We start from the raw sequence: 16,576 nt of genomic DNA, 5'->3' as shown, positions 1-16,576 counted from the left end.
GACCTAGCATAGACCCATGAAGACTCTGTGATTACTGCTTAAGTCTCTGTGAGCCCCTATGAGTCTTACTTAGTTGATTCTGTGGGTCTTGTTCTTCTGGTGTCCTTGACCCCTCTGGCTCCTACAATCCTTCCTCTGAGCTGTCTTTTGCAGAGTTCCTGGAGCTCTGCCTAATGTTTGGCTGTGTATCTGTGTATTTTCTCTAATCAAGTGCTGGAGGAAGCCTCTCTGATAATGATTGGGCTAGGTACCAATCCTATGAGTATAGCAGAATATCATTAGAAATCATTTCATTTATTTTTTTTTATTTTTTGCCATTCATAATTGGTTCAAACTTAGGTCTCTGAGCAACCCAGCTTCCTGATCCTGGCCATCTAAGCGGTGTTGGGCATAGGCTCCCTCTCATGGTGTGGGTCTCAAGCTAGACCAGCCATTAGTTGGGCACTCTGACAAGCTCTGAGCCACAATTGCCCCAGCACATCTTGCAGGCAGAACAAATTGTGGGTCACAGATCTTGTGAATGGGTTGGTGTCCCAGTCTCACCACTGGGAGCCTATCTTGGTTACAGAAAATGACTGGTTCAAGCTCCATATTCTCTACTTCTAGGAGTCTTCTTTAGGGTCAACCTCATAGGTTCTGGAAGTTTCCACTGCATTAGGTTTCCATATCACTCCTTGAAATTATTGTTTTCCATAAGAAGTTTAACTTGTCCTGAACGTTTTTCTTTAACTGTTGAGAAGACCATGTGACTATTCTCCATTTTGCTTTACTATGTTGCAATTTATATTTATAGTTAAAATTATACAAACTTTGCCTTCATTTTGTAGGCTTGGCTTGATTCTGAATTATCTTTTTTTAATTTTTTAATTTTTATTTTGCAATACAATTCAGTTCTACATATCAGCCACTGATTCCCTTGTTCTCCCCCCTCCTGCCCCCCTCATCTTCCCCCAAGCCCACCCCCCATTTCCACCTCCTCCAGGGCAAAGCTTCCCCCGCGGACTGAGATCAACCTGGTAGACTCATGCATTTCTGGATTTGCCTATATTTTCACCTAAACTTATTAATAATGTTAGATTATAATTGTACATTCCAGAAATATTCTTTTCAGATTTTAGTATATAGATTATTTGGGGCTTATAAATTTAATGAATTTCACTTTCCATAATCTGAAAGAATTTAATATTGACAAAGCTATCTTTTCAATATCAGGCTTTCTGAGTCAGAAAAGTGCTATTTCCCTTCATTTTTGTTTGCATTTTTGCTGTGGGATGGTCTGTATGTCAAGTGTGTTGCTGATTGGTCAGTAAATAAATCACTGATTGGCCATTGGCTAGGCAGGAAGTATAGGCGGGACAAGGAGAAGAATTCTGGGAAGTGGAAGGCTGAGGAGGAGACACTGCCAGCTGCCACCATGACAAGCCGCATGTGAAGATCCTGGTAAGTCACAAGCCATGTGGCAAGGTATAGATTAATGGAAATGGATTAATTTAAACTGTAAGGACAGTTAGCAAGAAGCCTGCCACGGCCATACAGTTTGTAAGCAACATAAGTCTCTGTGTTTACTTGGTCGGGTCTGAGCAGCTGTGGGACTGGCCGGTGAGAGAGATTTGTCCTGACTGTGGGCCAGGTAGGAAAACTCTAGCTACAAATGGCACCCAATGTGTTGGCAAGAGTTTCCACCTAAAACCTGAGTAAAAAGATTCTAAAGCGGAGCTAAAAACAGCTCCTAGTTGTCTCTTTCAAGCTAATGGCAGCCTGCGTGTTTGAGCTAATATGGCGGGTTCCTGGTGTGCATGCTCGACCTGCAGTATGGCGAGAATGAAGCCTCTGCAAGTGGTACATTAAGCTGTGTGGTGGATTTAGCCTTTGCTAGTACAAAACAAAACAACAACAAAAAAAGAGGTTTCTGGGCTACACGCTGCTTTGATAGAAACATAGACCCACTATTTCTGAGAGTTGATGGCTCCCAGAGCTGGCGGAAAACGTACTACCGCCATGTTGGGAAGCTGAAGTGGGCGAAGCCAGCAGCCACAGCGCCAGCGCCGTTTCAGGCTTAGAAGGCTACAGTTTAAAGCAATAGGCTCAAACTAATATAAAAAAATAAGCCACGTAAAGATGGCTATCACACAGAGAATCTGGATTATGTTCTCTTTGATATTTGTAACCGAAGAAAAACATTTGATTACAAAAGCTGTTGAGTTATGCCAAAATGTATATTTTAAAGGTACCTTGACTTCAAAATTTGGATGTAAAGATATGTTGCTTTGGAAAGGAGGCTCTGCTTTTGTTTCCACAGAAAGCCAGAGGCTATGGATTTGTTCCAGATTAAGATACATCAGGTTTGACCAGCCAAGACCACTTGAAAGGTCTCCAATGACACCATGGCCCAGATGATCCAACATCCAGAACCGTTTCAAGGCAACTGGCTCAGACGATACACCCTCATGGACTATTCCATAATCCTAAAATATTCTTTGTGTCCCCATAAGATACAGCGCCCCCCTCCAGCAGGAAGTAGTAAGAGAAACTACGACCAAATTCCCAAATATACCAAGCTGACTTTGGAGATATGCAAAGGTTAAAACCTCCCTTTTTAAGAAAAGAAAAGGGGAAGTGCTGTGGGATGGTCTGTATGTCAAGTGTGTTGCTGATTGGTCAGTAAATAAATCACTGATTTGCCATTGGCTAGGCAGGAAGTATAGGCGGGACAAGGAGAAGAATTCTGGGAAGTGGAAGGCTGAGGAGGAGACACTGCCAGCCGCCACCATGACAAGCCGCATGTGAAGATCCTGGTAAGCCACAAGCCACGTGGCAAGGTATAGATTAATGGAAATGGATTAATTTAAACTGTAAGGACAGTTAGCAAGAAGCCTGCCACGGCCATACAGTTTGTAAGCAATATAAGTCTCTGTGTTTACTTGGTCGGGTCTGAGCAGCTGTGGGACTGGCGGGTGAGAGAGATTTGCCCTGACTGTGGGCCAGGCAGGAAAACTCTAGCTACACATTTTAATGTTTGAATTTTCTCAAAGAAGTCCTTCTCTATATACAGTTACAAAGGTTTATATTCAGATATTTAATGCTTCCAACACTAGCATAAAAGATTTTTTTCAATTTTTTTAAAATTAGTTTTTACTAATATGCAAACTATTTTGAATATTGCCATGATATCAAATGACCTTGCCAAATAAATTTATTAATTCTACTGATTTATCTGGAGATTATTTCTCATATTTACCTGCACATAGTGCTAGTTTATTTCTCCATCAAATACTTTCCACTTAGCTTCATTTTCTTTTCTCACATCACTGGCTATGTTCACTAGGGAAAACTAGATAAAAATGAAAGTTATTATCCTTTTTTTACACACTCAGAAGGAAAAACATTATTTGCCTTTGATTTTGATGATCTGTTGAAGATACGTAAAAGCAAACAAATAAACAAAAAAGCAAAAATTGTCTTTTTATTCAAGTGCTTTTTTATAATTTTCTGGGTTTTAGCAAATGCTTCATATTCCTTTGAGGAGAGCTCCAAAGATATGTTTATTCATCTGATGTAATGAACCAACTATATAAGTGTTAGGGCTCCTCTTGTTTTCCTGAAAGAAAAATAATACTTTAAGATGTATATTTTCTTTTTACATACCATAGGATTCCTTTTCTACATAACTGATAATTTCACCTGATTACTACTTCATCGAAATAGTTTAATTTCAAAATGGTTTTTTCCAATTTATAGACACTTTTCTTTCAGTTTATATTTCATTGTTTGAGTTAAATGTGCATGTGAATTGCAATTATACCTTTACTGAAAATCCTTCATAAACTCTAATAACAATATTTTTACATTTAGTACTTTATTTATATCATTTTTATTCAACATCTCAGTCCTGTATTTCTTTATTGTTTACTCAGCTGTTTGTTTTCCTTTATTTTAAAAATGTATCTCATTTGATTTATTTTCCTCATTGATTTCCACTTCTAAATTATAATACTTTAGCCTTAATTTTCTTCTTTTATCACATATTCTATGAATTTCATATTTTTGTGTTCTGAGTTCATAGAATTAGTGTCTTCCTTACTTTTTTTTTTAATGTTTTGTGGTCCTCATCTCTTCCACAACATTTTAATTCAGAAGCAAATGTCACTTTTTTCTTTCTTATACCTTCATCCTTTCTTATTTAGTTATTATTATTACTAAATGCATAGAAATAATATATTCCTTAACATTATACTTAAATGAATTTATTTTTTCCAGATTATGGTTTTTCAAATACTTTTACTAGTGATAAACTAAATGTACGTTTTATAGCATAACTAAGTTTCTTGACACTGGGTGTATAGCACACCTATAATCCCTTGTAATAAGAAGGTTGGGGCAGAAGGATTGCAATATAGAAGCCAGCTTGGGTAAAACAGTGAGTTTAAATCTAGTCAAGACATCTTAGTGAGATTCTGTCTCAAAAATAAAAACATAAGCAATACTCTAGAAGTAGCTCAGTGATAGAGTACTTACCTAGCCTGAATAATGCCCTGATGTTTCTTCAGAGTCTACATTATTAATACAAATAAGATCTTTTTGGCTTAGGTTCCTATGCAGTTAACTGAGATTTTGCAGGTAGGTCTATTCACAATGTAGTCTTACATCTTTGCAATAATCTAACTATAGACTAATTATTTCAAATATAGAACTTCTCTGTAGTTTCTTGTTTACTTAAAAATGAACAAACACAAAATCAAATATAAGAACCTCTCTGTAAACATGATGCATCATTATTCCTAAAGAGAATCAGTTACTTTACTCCCAGGTTGTACTCAGGGAGCAGAGGCATGGGCTGTTCCAGCTATTCGCAGCAATGAACTCCCCTGTGGCGTCCAACGTGGTGGCAAGAATTTCCACCTAAAACCTGAGAAAAGATTCTAAAATGGAGCTAAAAACAGCTTCCTAATTGTCTCTCTCAAATGAGTGGCAGCCTACCGGTTTGAGCTACTGGTGGGTTCCTAGTGTGCACTCGACCTGCCGTATGGCAGGAATGAGGCCTCTGCAAGTGGCACATTAAGCTGTGTGGTGGATTTAGCCTTTGCTAGTACAAAACAAAAAAGAGGTTTTTGGGCTACACGCTGCTTGGATAAAAGCACAGAGACCCACGATAGCTCCCAGAGCTGGCGGTAAATGTAGCCATGTTGGGAAGCTGAGGTAGGCGGAGCCAGCAGCCACAGCTGCTGCAGTTTAAAGCAATAGATTCACAATAAGACAGATTCAGATGTAATAGTTAAAAGATACCTTTTAAAGTTTTAAAAGATACCTTGACTTCAAAATTTGGATATAAGGATATGTTGCTTTGGAAAAGAGTCTCTGCTGTTGTTCCCACAGAAAGCCAGAGGCTATGGATTTGTTCCAGATTAAGATACATCAGGTTTGACCAGTCAAGACCCCCTGAAAGGTCTCCAATGACACCATGGCCCAGATGTTCCAACATCCAGAATGGTTTGAAGGCAACTGGCTCAGATGATACAGCCTCATGGACTATTCCATAATCCTAAAATTTTCTTTGTGTCTCCATAAGATACAGCGCCCCCCTCCAGCAGGAAGTAGTAAGAGAAGCTACGCCCAAATTCCCAAATTATATGTAATTTTACTTTGTTAAGGTTAAAACCTTCCTTTTTGAAAAAAAAAGAAAAGAAAAGGGGAAGTGCTGTGGGATGGTCTGTATGTCAAGTGTGTTGCTGATTGGTCAATAAATAAAACACTGATTGGCCATTGGCTAGGCAGGAAGTATAGGCGGGACAAGGAGGAGAATAAAGCTGGGAAGTGAAAGGCTGAGTCAGAGAGACACTGCCAGCCACCATGATGAGAAATAGTATGTGAAGATGCTGGTAAGCCATGAGCCATGTGGCAAGGTATAGATTAATGGAAATGGATTAATTTAAGCTGTAAGAAAAGTTATCAAGAAGCCTGCCATGGCCATACAGTTTGTAACCAATATAAGTCTCTGTGTTTACTTGGTCATGTCTGAGCGGCTGTGGGACTGGCGGGTGACAGAGATTTGTCCTGACTGTGGGCCAGGCAGGAAAACTCTAGCTACACCCCTGCCTTACATTTCTTCTGGGGAAAGGTCTCACTGTGTAGTCCTGGCTTGTCTGGAACTTGCTCTGTAGACTAGGTTGCCCTCAAACCACAGAGATCCATTTGCTTTGTCTCCCAAGTGCTGGAATTAAAAGTATCCACTATGACACACAAATTAATATCCATTTTGTCCAATATTCTATGTCTATTTGACTTTCATTAATTGGAGCATTTTTTTTCCTGTATTAAGATCCATTTTAGAGATCAGCTTTCTAAGTGAATTTTGAATATGAATTTTATTATTCTTTGGGTGCCTTGATTTCTTACATAAAGAAGTCATTTTTTAGCATATTAATATTAAATTTTAACTCCTCTTTAGGGTCATTAACAATTACTAATAGAGGTAGTATGTATTTATGGAGTGAAAATTTCTAGGAAGCATAGGATTGCATTCTTAATGAAAGTAATGTGATTAAGTTTAAGTAATATATTGTGGTATTTTTGATGTAAGTATGCCAAATAATCACAATTCTCACTTTTCAAATCTTTGAGAAGTATCCTAATATCTTTCTATGGAGGATAGATACAAGAATCAGGAATTTGATGTTTAATGAGATAGACTAAAAAGAAGCATAAGTTTATGTAATATTTGTAATGTCTTTCTATCTGAATTGGGACTTCCTCAAAATTATGACATTAAAACAAATGTAAAAGTAAAGTGAATACCAAAATCTATAACATTACATGCTATTAAACCATCCTTGAATTGAACATTGTTAAATTTATCAAAAAGTTTCACCCATGAGTTATGTAAGTAACATTACATTCATAAAGAGCCTTGATATTGAACTTCTCAGAAGCTAGAATTCCCACACTTTATAAACTACTCCGTTTGTGCTTTGTCATAGCAGCCCAAATTGATTATGGTTAGTAGTTGATGCAGGAAAATTATATCTCTAGAAAAAAATACTATTTGAACCAACATTGAGGAGATTCATGACTTCTAAACACATTTCCAGAATGAGCAGTTTACAGACCCAGATCCTTTCAACTGAGAAGGAAATGATGCCTTTGAAACAGGGCTCTGTTATTTAGGAAAAACCCCGATTCTTCCCTAATCTTTCCCCAGAAGGACATTTTAGCTACTTCATTAGCAGGCCATACATGAAGAAATGGGTGATTAAATACTGGCTCTAAAAATATGCCAGCTCTTGGTGGCTGGAATCTTAAATACTGATCTATGACTCCCAGACAAATGGAAATAAAGATTTGTCTGGTGAGATGACTTATTCCTTTTAATTTTAAAAATGCAATTATCATATTATATCTTGCCCACAAAGAAAAATAACAATTTTTCATAAAGCTAATGTATTTTAAGTGTAGCATGTATTATTAGTACCTTCCAGTTTACCCTATAAAGATAATAACTATTGGTTCTCTTATGAAAGAATGTCTGATGATATAAGGGGAGAAATTCAGTTTGTAAACCTCAAATCAATAAATATCAAGTGAGAATTACCAAAAAGAAAAGAAAAAAATCTAAAAAATTTTATTGATGGAAAATTTCATGCTTGTATATAACGTGATTTTTAATTTTAATTAAAATATAATTACATCATTTCTCCCCCCCCTTCTTCCCTCCAGCCAATTCCATCCCAGGTACTTTCTCTCAGACCACTCTCATAGCCCCCATTTTCAAGTTGATAGCCTTTTTTATTATTATTGTCATGTACATATATATATATATATATATATATATAGGTATTATATATGCATATGCATGTACAAATATATAAAAATATAACCTGCTGAGTCTTATTTTGTTGGTGACATGTATATGGTTTAAAGGCTGACAATTACTCATTGGACAACCTGTAAGGACACTAATTCTCCATGCTGTCATTAGCTGGCTGTAGTTCTTTGTTTAGGGGTGTAATCCTATGAAATTTTCTGACTTTCATGTTGACATATCTATTGATATTATTATTGTTTTGGTCTTGTTTATGCAGCCATTGCTAGGAGAGACTGTTTCACAGAAGAATTCCTGGTATTCTGGCTCTTATAGTCTTTCTGTTTCCTATGCCAATGCATTCCTTGAGCCATAGATACAGGAGCTGTGATGTAGAGGAATCTGTTGGGACTGTTCATCATGTCCAATTGTGGTTTTCTGTAACGGTCTCCATTTCCTTTAAAGTCATTATTCTTTAATAAGGTGTGGTAGCTATACTTATCTGTGGTTATAAGGCTACGATTTAAGATGTTGTCAGGAATTAATTATGCTGATCTAGCAAGAGGCCATAGCAGTTTCTTTTTAAAGCCGATCATCTCACTGCCCCAGGAAATTGGCTTGTTTTCCAGTACCAGGCATGATTTCTCTCCTGTTAGTTGCGTCTTAATTCTAGAGGACTGTTGGTTGTTACCAGCATGTGAGTATGACTTATTGTATCTTATGTTTATATTGCCACGTTATCATTCATAGGTGTTACATCTGGATAAAATAATTCAATTGCTTCCTTCCCTTGGCAGCTTCCATAGTACTTTCTGGAACCATGGAAGCTTGACTGCAGGAAAGAGGTTTGCAGGTATGATTCAGCTTGAATCATTCCAGTCCTGTGTTTTAATTCTAGTGTGTTCAGCAATAGAGGCCAATCCTTAATCCTTGATAGGCAACCAAGGACTACAACAATAACCTATATCATTTTGGGAGTCAAATGGACTGCTCTGACAAATCATTTTAGTAGATTCCTCATGCCTGGTACTGGGGTTTTTGTTAGTCTATGACTTTCATGGGGAGCATTGTCAGATTAAAATGGCTCCAAACTGGAATATAAGCAGTTCCAAGAAGATCATTCACCATGATCAAAATGGCTTTATCATGAAAATACAGGATTTTCAACATATGTAAGTTAATAAATCATATAGATAGATTTAAAGCCAAAATCAAATGATCATTTCAATAGACAGAGAAAATGAACTTGGTAAAATCAAACAACATGTTTTCATGAAAAAAGTCCTAGTGAGATTAAGACTGGAGGGAACATAACTCAACATAATAAAGGCTATGTATGATGACCCAGAGACAACATTATCCAAAATGGAGAAATACTTGGAAGCAATGCCATTAAAATCAAGCTTGCCTTGGAGGAGATGGGAATGGGGGGTAGGCTGAGGGGAGGGTGGGGGAAGAGCTGGAGGAGGGAGGACAGGGGAATCTGTGGCTGATATATAAAATTAAATTAAATTATAGAATAAATTTTTTAAAATTTAAAAAAATAAAAAAATTTAAAAAAGAGAATGAGATAGAGTTGCTCACTGTCCCCACTTCTTTTCAATATAGTACTAGAAGCACTAGATGGAGAAATAAGCTAAAGGAAGGAAATTAAAAGAGGTGCAACCAGGAAAAGAAGAAGCCAAATTGTGTCTATTTGCAGATACTATTACATTATCCATAAGAGATTCCAAAAATTCTATCAGAAAATGTTTAGAAACAATTTCAGCTAAGTGGCAGGGCACAGAAATCAGTGGCATTTCAATATATCAGCAACAACCTCTGAGAAAGAGATCATGGCTGTACTAGCATTTACAATAGCATGAAAGGCAATAACATATTCAAAGAGGTGAAATACCTTTATAATGAAAACTTCAAATTTCTGAATGAAGAGATTGAGAAAGACACTAGTAAGTGAAAAAATACCTCATGGTTGTAGCTAGAGTTTTCCTGCCTGGCCCACAGTCAGGACAAATCTCTATCACCTGCCAGTCCCACAGCCTCAGACCCGACCAAGTAAACACAGAGACTTATATTGGTTACAAACTGTATGGCCATGGCAGGCTTCTTGCTAACTGTTCTTACAGCTTAAATTAATCCATTTCCATTAATCTATACCTTGCCACATGGCCCGTGGCCTACCAGCATCTTCACATGCTGTTTCTCATCGTGGTGGCTGGCAGTGTCTCTCTGACTCAGCCTTCCACTTCCCAGCTTTATTCTCCTCCTTGTCCCGCCTACACTTCCTGCCTAGCCAATGGCCAATCAGTGTTTTATTTATTGACTAATTAGCAACACATTTGCCATACAGAACATCCCACAGCACTTCCCCTTTTCTTTTTTTTTTTCAAAAAGGAAGGTTTTAACCTTAACAAAGTAAAATTACATATAATTTGGGAATTTGGGCGTAGCTTCTCTTACTACTTCCTGCTGGAGGGGGGCGCTGTATCTTATGGGGAAACAAAGAAAATTTTAGGATTATGGAATAGTCCATGAGGCTGTATCATCTGAGCCAGTTGCCTTCAAACCATTCTGGATGTTGGATCATCTGGGCCGTGGTGTCATCGGAGACCTTTCAGGGGGTCTTGGCTGGTCAAACCTGATGTATCTTAATCTGGAACAAATCCATAGCCTCTGGCTTTCTGTGGGAACAACAGCAGAGACTCCTTTCCAAAGCAACATATCTTTATATCCAAATTTTGAAGTCAAGGTATCTTCAAAATATACATTTTGGCATAACTCAACAGCCTTTACAATCAAATGTTTTTCTGCAGTTAAAAGTCCCAAAGACAACACAATCCAGATTCTCTGTGTAATATCCATTCTTACGTGGCTTATTTTTTATACTACCTTTACTGTCTCTTTAAAGACTTTATTTTTTAAAACTATGTATTTGTTTCTATAACTGTATATATCACCTTTTTTGTCTCTTTCAAGCCTACGTATCTTTTACACACATTGTAAACTATTACATCTGAATCTGTCTTATTGTGAATCTATTGCTTTAAACTGCAGCAGCTATGGCTGCTGGCTCCGCCCACCTCAGCTTCCCAACATGGCTACATTTACCGCCAGCTCTGGGAGCTATCGGGGGTCTATGCTTTTATCCAAGCAGCGAGTAGCCCAGAAACCTTTTTTTTTTTTTGTTTTGTACTAATAAAGGCTAAATCCACCACGCAGCTCAATGTGCCACTTGCAGAGGCCTCATTCCTGCCATACGGCAGGTCAAGCTGGCAGCCAGGAACCCACAAGTAGCTCAAACCGGCAGCTGCTGCTCATTTGAGAGAGACAATTAGGAAGCTGATTTTAGCTCCGTTTTAGAATCTTTTTTTCTCAGTTTTTAGGTGGAAACTCTTGCCACCACATTGGACACCTTTTGTAGCTAGAGTTTTCCTGCCTGGCCCACAGTCAGGACAAATCTTTATCACCTGCCAGTCCCACAGCCTCAGACCCGACCAAGTAAACACAGAGACTTATATTGGTTACAAACTGTATGGCCATGGCAGGCTTCTTGCTAACTGTTCTTACAGCTTAAATTAATCCATTTCCATTAATCTATACCTTGCCACATGGCCCGTGGCCTACCGGCATCTTCACATGCTGTTTCTCATCATGGTGGCTGACAGTGTCTCTCTGACTCAGCCTTCCACTTCCCAGCTTTATTCTCCTCCTTGTCCCGCCTATACTTCCTGCCTAGCCAATGGCCAATCAATGTTTTATTTATTGACTAATTAGCAACACATTTGCCATACAGAACATCCCACAGCACATGGTCATGCATTGGTTGGTTGCATTAATATTTTGAAAATGACAATCCTAAAAAGCAAATTTACAAATTCAATGCAATCCTTATTAAAATACCAGCAATGTCCTTTAAAAAAACTACTGAGTCCACTTAGTGCAACTTCAATATGAATAGGGGTAGGATCATCTACTGGAATATAGACAGTGATTAATATAGAGATCCCCAACTGGTCAATGTGCAGGGAATAAAAAATGCCTTTTAAGGTATTTTTGCTCTATCCATTGGAAGTTTTTTTTTTTAAGCTACAAATAACATTGGAAAAATATAAAGCCCAAGTTGACAGAATCTTTTGGGATATGAAGTCATAAAAATCAGTAACTCCAGATTTATAATGAGTCCTCTTGGGTAATATGCTTCCCTTTTGTGAATAATAGCTTTAGTGAAAATCTCTCCTGGTATTTCCTTAACTTTAAACATCACATTCCTTGAGAATCCTTGATTGTTTTCCCAGTTACACAGACTAACAGAAAAACAAACATAATTTATTGTTTCTAAGAAAGCAAGAATGAACCCAAAAGACAAACAGCAATAAACAGAAGCACATTCTGATGCATTAATATTCACAATGTGAAAGTCTACTTTCCGTTTTGCATAACTTCAGAATATAAATGTCATCAAGCAAAGGAAACAAGCAATGGGATAAAAGTTACATCAAATGTGTCCTACTTTTAATTTTTTTGTGTGTTTTTTCATTATTTTTTAAAATTGAATTTATTCATTTATTTTGCATCCTGACCTCAGTTTCCCTTCCCTGCTCTCCTCTCATTTCCCCCCATACACCTCCTGTCCTGAAACTCCTTTGTAGACCAAGCTGGTCCTGAACTCACAGAGATCCACCTGTTTCTGCCTCTTGAGTGCTGGGATTAAAGGCGTGCACCACCACTGCCTGGCTGGTTACTCTGTTTTTAAAAGCACATCTATTTTTAACTTATCAAGTTCTCTGAGATATTGTGAAAGAATAGTAAAATAGTCATTTAAATTTGGCAATTGTGATATTGCATGATCAGAAACTTAGACATTGGTAGTTTTAGAATGCACAGATTCTTAGCCAAATGTAGGATCTATGACTTTCTATATATTACATGAAATATTTGAAGTTTTATTCAATATCTTTTTATATAAAACTTATTTCATGATCAAGACTAAGTAAGAGAGTAAAAATAAATTGTGTTTAATTACTTTCAAGTTTTAAATTATTTTGAGTAATACAAATTCTGCTACTTTTATATAAATGGTACATTTTTTTATAATCATAAAAAACTCAATATATACTATCCTAACATGAAGCATATCTCCCCAAAACACACCAATAATACACAGAGTTATTAAAAATGTGATGCTCTTACTATGACTTACCATACAATATATATAGCATGTGTGTCTACATATGGTTCAAGTAATATTATGTCTTTCCATTGCTTCTATTTGAGTATGCTCATATTTGTGGGATTATGTTAAATATATGTCATATTTAGTTAACTAATTTCTTCTTAGTTGCTATCTTTATTATACCTAATTTTTCACATTAAAATAATATTGTACAAAATTAGAAAGCCATATAAGTGTGTAATCTAGGTATTCTTTTATATATAAGGTATAACTTACTTCAAAATGATAAAATTATCTGAAGAAACATCAATAAAGAAATACATATGGCTAATAAATGTAAAAAATATTTTTACCTCATCAGCCATCAAAGGAGCACAAATTGAACAAATACAATCTCTGATTATGTCTTTAAAGATGCTAATAAAGCTGAATAAGCAAATGTTAGCGAATATGTAGAAAAAAACCCAGAACACACATAATTGGTAGGAAAGTAAATTAATATATGTAACATAGTTGGAGTGTAGTATGCAAGTTCTAAGAAAGACTAAAAACAACTTTTTTCACGTAATCCAGAAATCTCACTTCTAGATATATACCACAAATAAATAAAATCAGCATATCAAAGACATGCTTGAGTGCTAGATTTTTGCTGTACTGCTCACCATATGATGTAGACTCTGCCCAGATGTCCAGGAACAGATGAATGGATAAACACAACATATGAAGACACAATATAACAAACCAGGTTCTGGGGCCAGTAGGCTGGTGAAATACAGATTAGAAAAAAGAAACAAGAAATGGTAAAAGGCAAAGGAGCATTTGTGAGGGACAGCTGGGACCAGATATCTGAAACCAGAGGAAGAATGTAGCATAAGGTGATACTGACCAGGGATTTCCTTTACTACTATGATAATTTGCTCTTTTATGAACCAAAAATTCAAGCCTTATTGGGATACATTTTGGACTCCATGATTTTCAAAGTTTTTCTCAACTGTTTTTACTGAGAAACCAGGGTAATCCCTTTCCTTACTGCCCCTACCAACCTACTTCACTACAAAATTCTTATATTTCATGGATGACATTTCACCACAGCTCCTCCCCTTGACAAATCCCATTATGTAGTTGAAAACTATAACAATGTTATTATTATCCTAAAAGATCTCATGCCCCTCCATAATCCAAACATATTAGAGACTTTCACAGTGACAATTCTGTTTTGTATCTTTGCTTTTATATACTAAAATTTTATTTATAACCAAAAATATGTTCATTTGTAAATGACTGGTTTGGGTTTGATATTTTATATGATTTAGGAGAGGTAGCTCACAGATTCATAATATAGAACCTGTAATCTAACATTGAAAAGCTACTATCCAGGGTCAATACATATATAGAAATTATTATTTAGAAAGATATTATTTATCAAATCAGAAGCCAGGAGTTGGTAGATAATGAGATAATGAGGGAAGAAGGAATAGAAGTAAGGAGAGAGGGAAGAAAAGGAGAGAGGAAAGAAATGGGCAAAGAAAGGTGTGGCATGGAGACAGGGAGAGAGCAAGGCAGAAAGGAAGAAAGAAGCAAAGGAAAGGAGGAAAGGAAATGCTGTGGGATGTCTTTCTGTATGCTATGAATGTGTGTTGCTATGATTGGTTAATAAAGAAGCTGCTCTGGCCTATGGTGATTCAGGTTATAGCCAGGCAGGAAATCCAAGACAGAGATAGAAAGAAGAGAGGCAGAGGCAGAGGAGATGCCAGCCTGCCACCCAAGAAGACTGGTAATGCCACAGCCATGTGGTAAAATATAAATTAATAGAAATGGGTTAAGATAAAAGAGCTAGCTAGCAAGAATTCTTAGTCATAGGCCATACAGTTTGTAATTAATATTAAGCCTCTGAGTGATTATTTTATAAGCAGCTGCAGGACTGCACATAAGAGAGATTTGTCTGGACCACAGGCTGGATGAGACACAGGAAATCTTTCAACTACAAGGAAAGAAGGCAGGGATGAAGGAAGGAAGAAAGAAAGGGAGAAAGGGAGGAAGAGAGAGAGAAGATGCTAAGGCAGAAAACAGGGAGAAACATTTTTAATGGAGTTTACTTGCTCTCAGTAATGGTCATATATTCCCCTGACATAAACGTTCCTTTTGATCCCAGAAGGTCTTACATTTCAAGAGTTTTTCCCCATGGAACATTTCTCTTTTTCTATTTAGTCAGATTTCAAAGTGTATGGTAGCAGAGTAGGTCTCACGCATATCACCTTCAATTTCTCACCTTAAATATCAAAGTCAACAATTATTGAAGAATTGGAGGAAATCTCTTTAACTGTCAAGTGTTGCATGAATCTTAGAGAGTCTTATTAATAAAATCAAACCCGGGGCCAGTTGTTGGAGTGAAATTCTGGATGGTCAGAGAGACAGAACAAGCCACAGCTATCTCACCTTGCCAATTCCTCAGCTGGTCCTGTATCCTCAGACTGGAAGCCTCTGAGTCCTCATCCAGAATGAATCTCACCTGAACTGTGTTGCTCCAACTGTAGTTGGCCTGAATTCTTAACCAGGCCAAATGCTTAACCAGCCAAATGCTTCTAGTTTCTGGTCCTCACACCTTATAAACCTTTCTGCTTTCTACCACCACTCCCTGGGATTAAAGGCTCGCTTTCTGGGATTAAAGGTGTGTGTCACCATGCCTGGCCTTTCCAATGTGGCATTGAACTCACAGAGATCCAGAAGGATTTCTGTCTCTGGAATGCTAGGATTAAAGTTGTGAGAGCCACCATTTTCTAGCCTTTGTATCTAGTGGCTGTCTGTTCTCTGACCCCAGATAAGTTTATTAAGGTACACAATATTTTGGGGAACACAATACCACCACAGTCAAGGATTTGTAATTAAGCAATAATGGCTCCACAGTTAGTCACTCTATTTCATGCTTCCCATTCTGAAAACAAATCATAAAGTTTGCTGCACACTGCAGTGAAGAATGGAGGCTAGAATTAGCTTCTTGGGTCACAGTGAGTTATGATACCAGTATTTTATGTCTCCTGCTGTCTTTACCTATGATATGTGTTGAGATTGTTACTACCCATTCTGTATTGCTCTGGTGTGTTCTTGGTTGGGGAACTGATGGGAAAGTGACTATCTGATTTTTATTCTGGACTAAACTCATTTTCTTGAGCCTAGATTTCGATCTTTAGCTTTAGTCACTCCCCAAAAGAAATACTGTCTGGAATAGGGACATTGCCAGAACTCTAGCCACTAAGAAGACAGTGAACATGAGGGGATGTAAGACCAAGTAACACAGAGCCTAGGGTTAGGTTGTAGGAGTTACTTTATTCTGTAGTTATCAGTGTTTAAATACTTAATTCCTATTAATTCATAAATTCCAGGATTACTAACTAACGTTTGTTATAAAAGTAACTAATGTAGGGGTGTTGTCTGCTTTTAAATAATACAAAATGAAAGCAAACATTTGAGTTGTTTCAGTACTCAAACTATTGAGCAATTAGATAATTAAATATGTTCTAGACACAAAACTGATGATTCTCCTAGGAACAGCCAGCCTGGTAGACAAGATATAACTTCTCTAAAGCCCATTTCCCTATGAAAGCAACTGT

The sequence above is a fragment of the Peromyscus eremicus genome, chromosome 16_21, assembly GCF_949786415.1.
Source record: "Peromyscus eremicus chromosome 16_21, PerEre_H2_v1, whole genome shotgun sequence".
Classification (NCBI taxonomy): Eukaryota; Metazoa; Chordata; class Mammalia; order Rodentia; family Cricetidae; genus Peromyscus; species Peromyscus eremicus.
Note: the sequence above shows the minus strand (reverse complement) of the source record.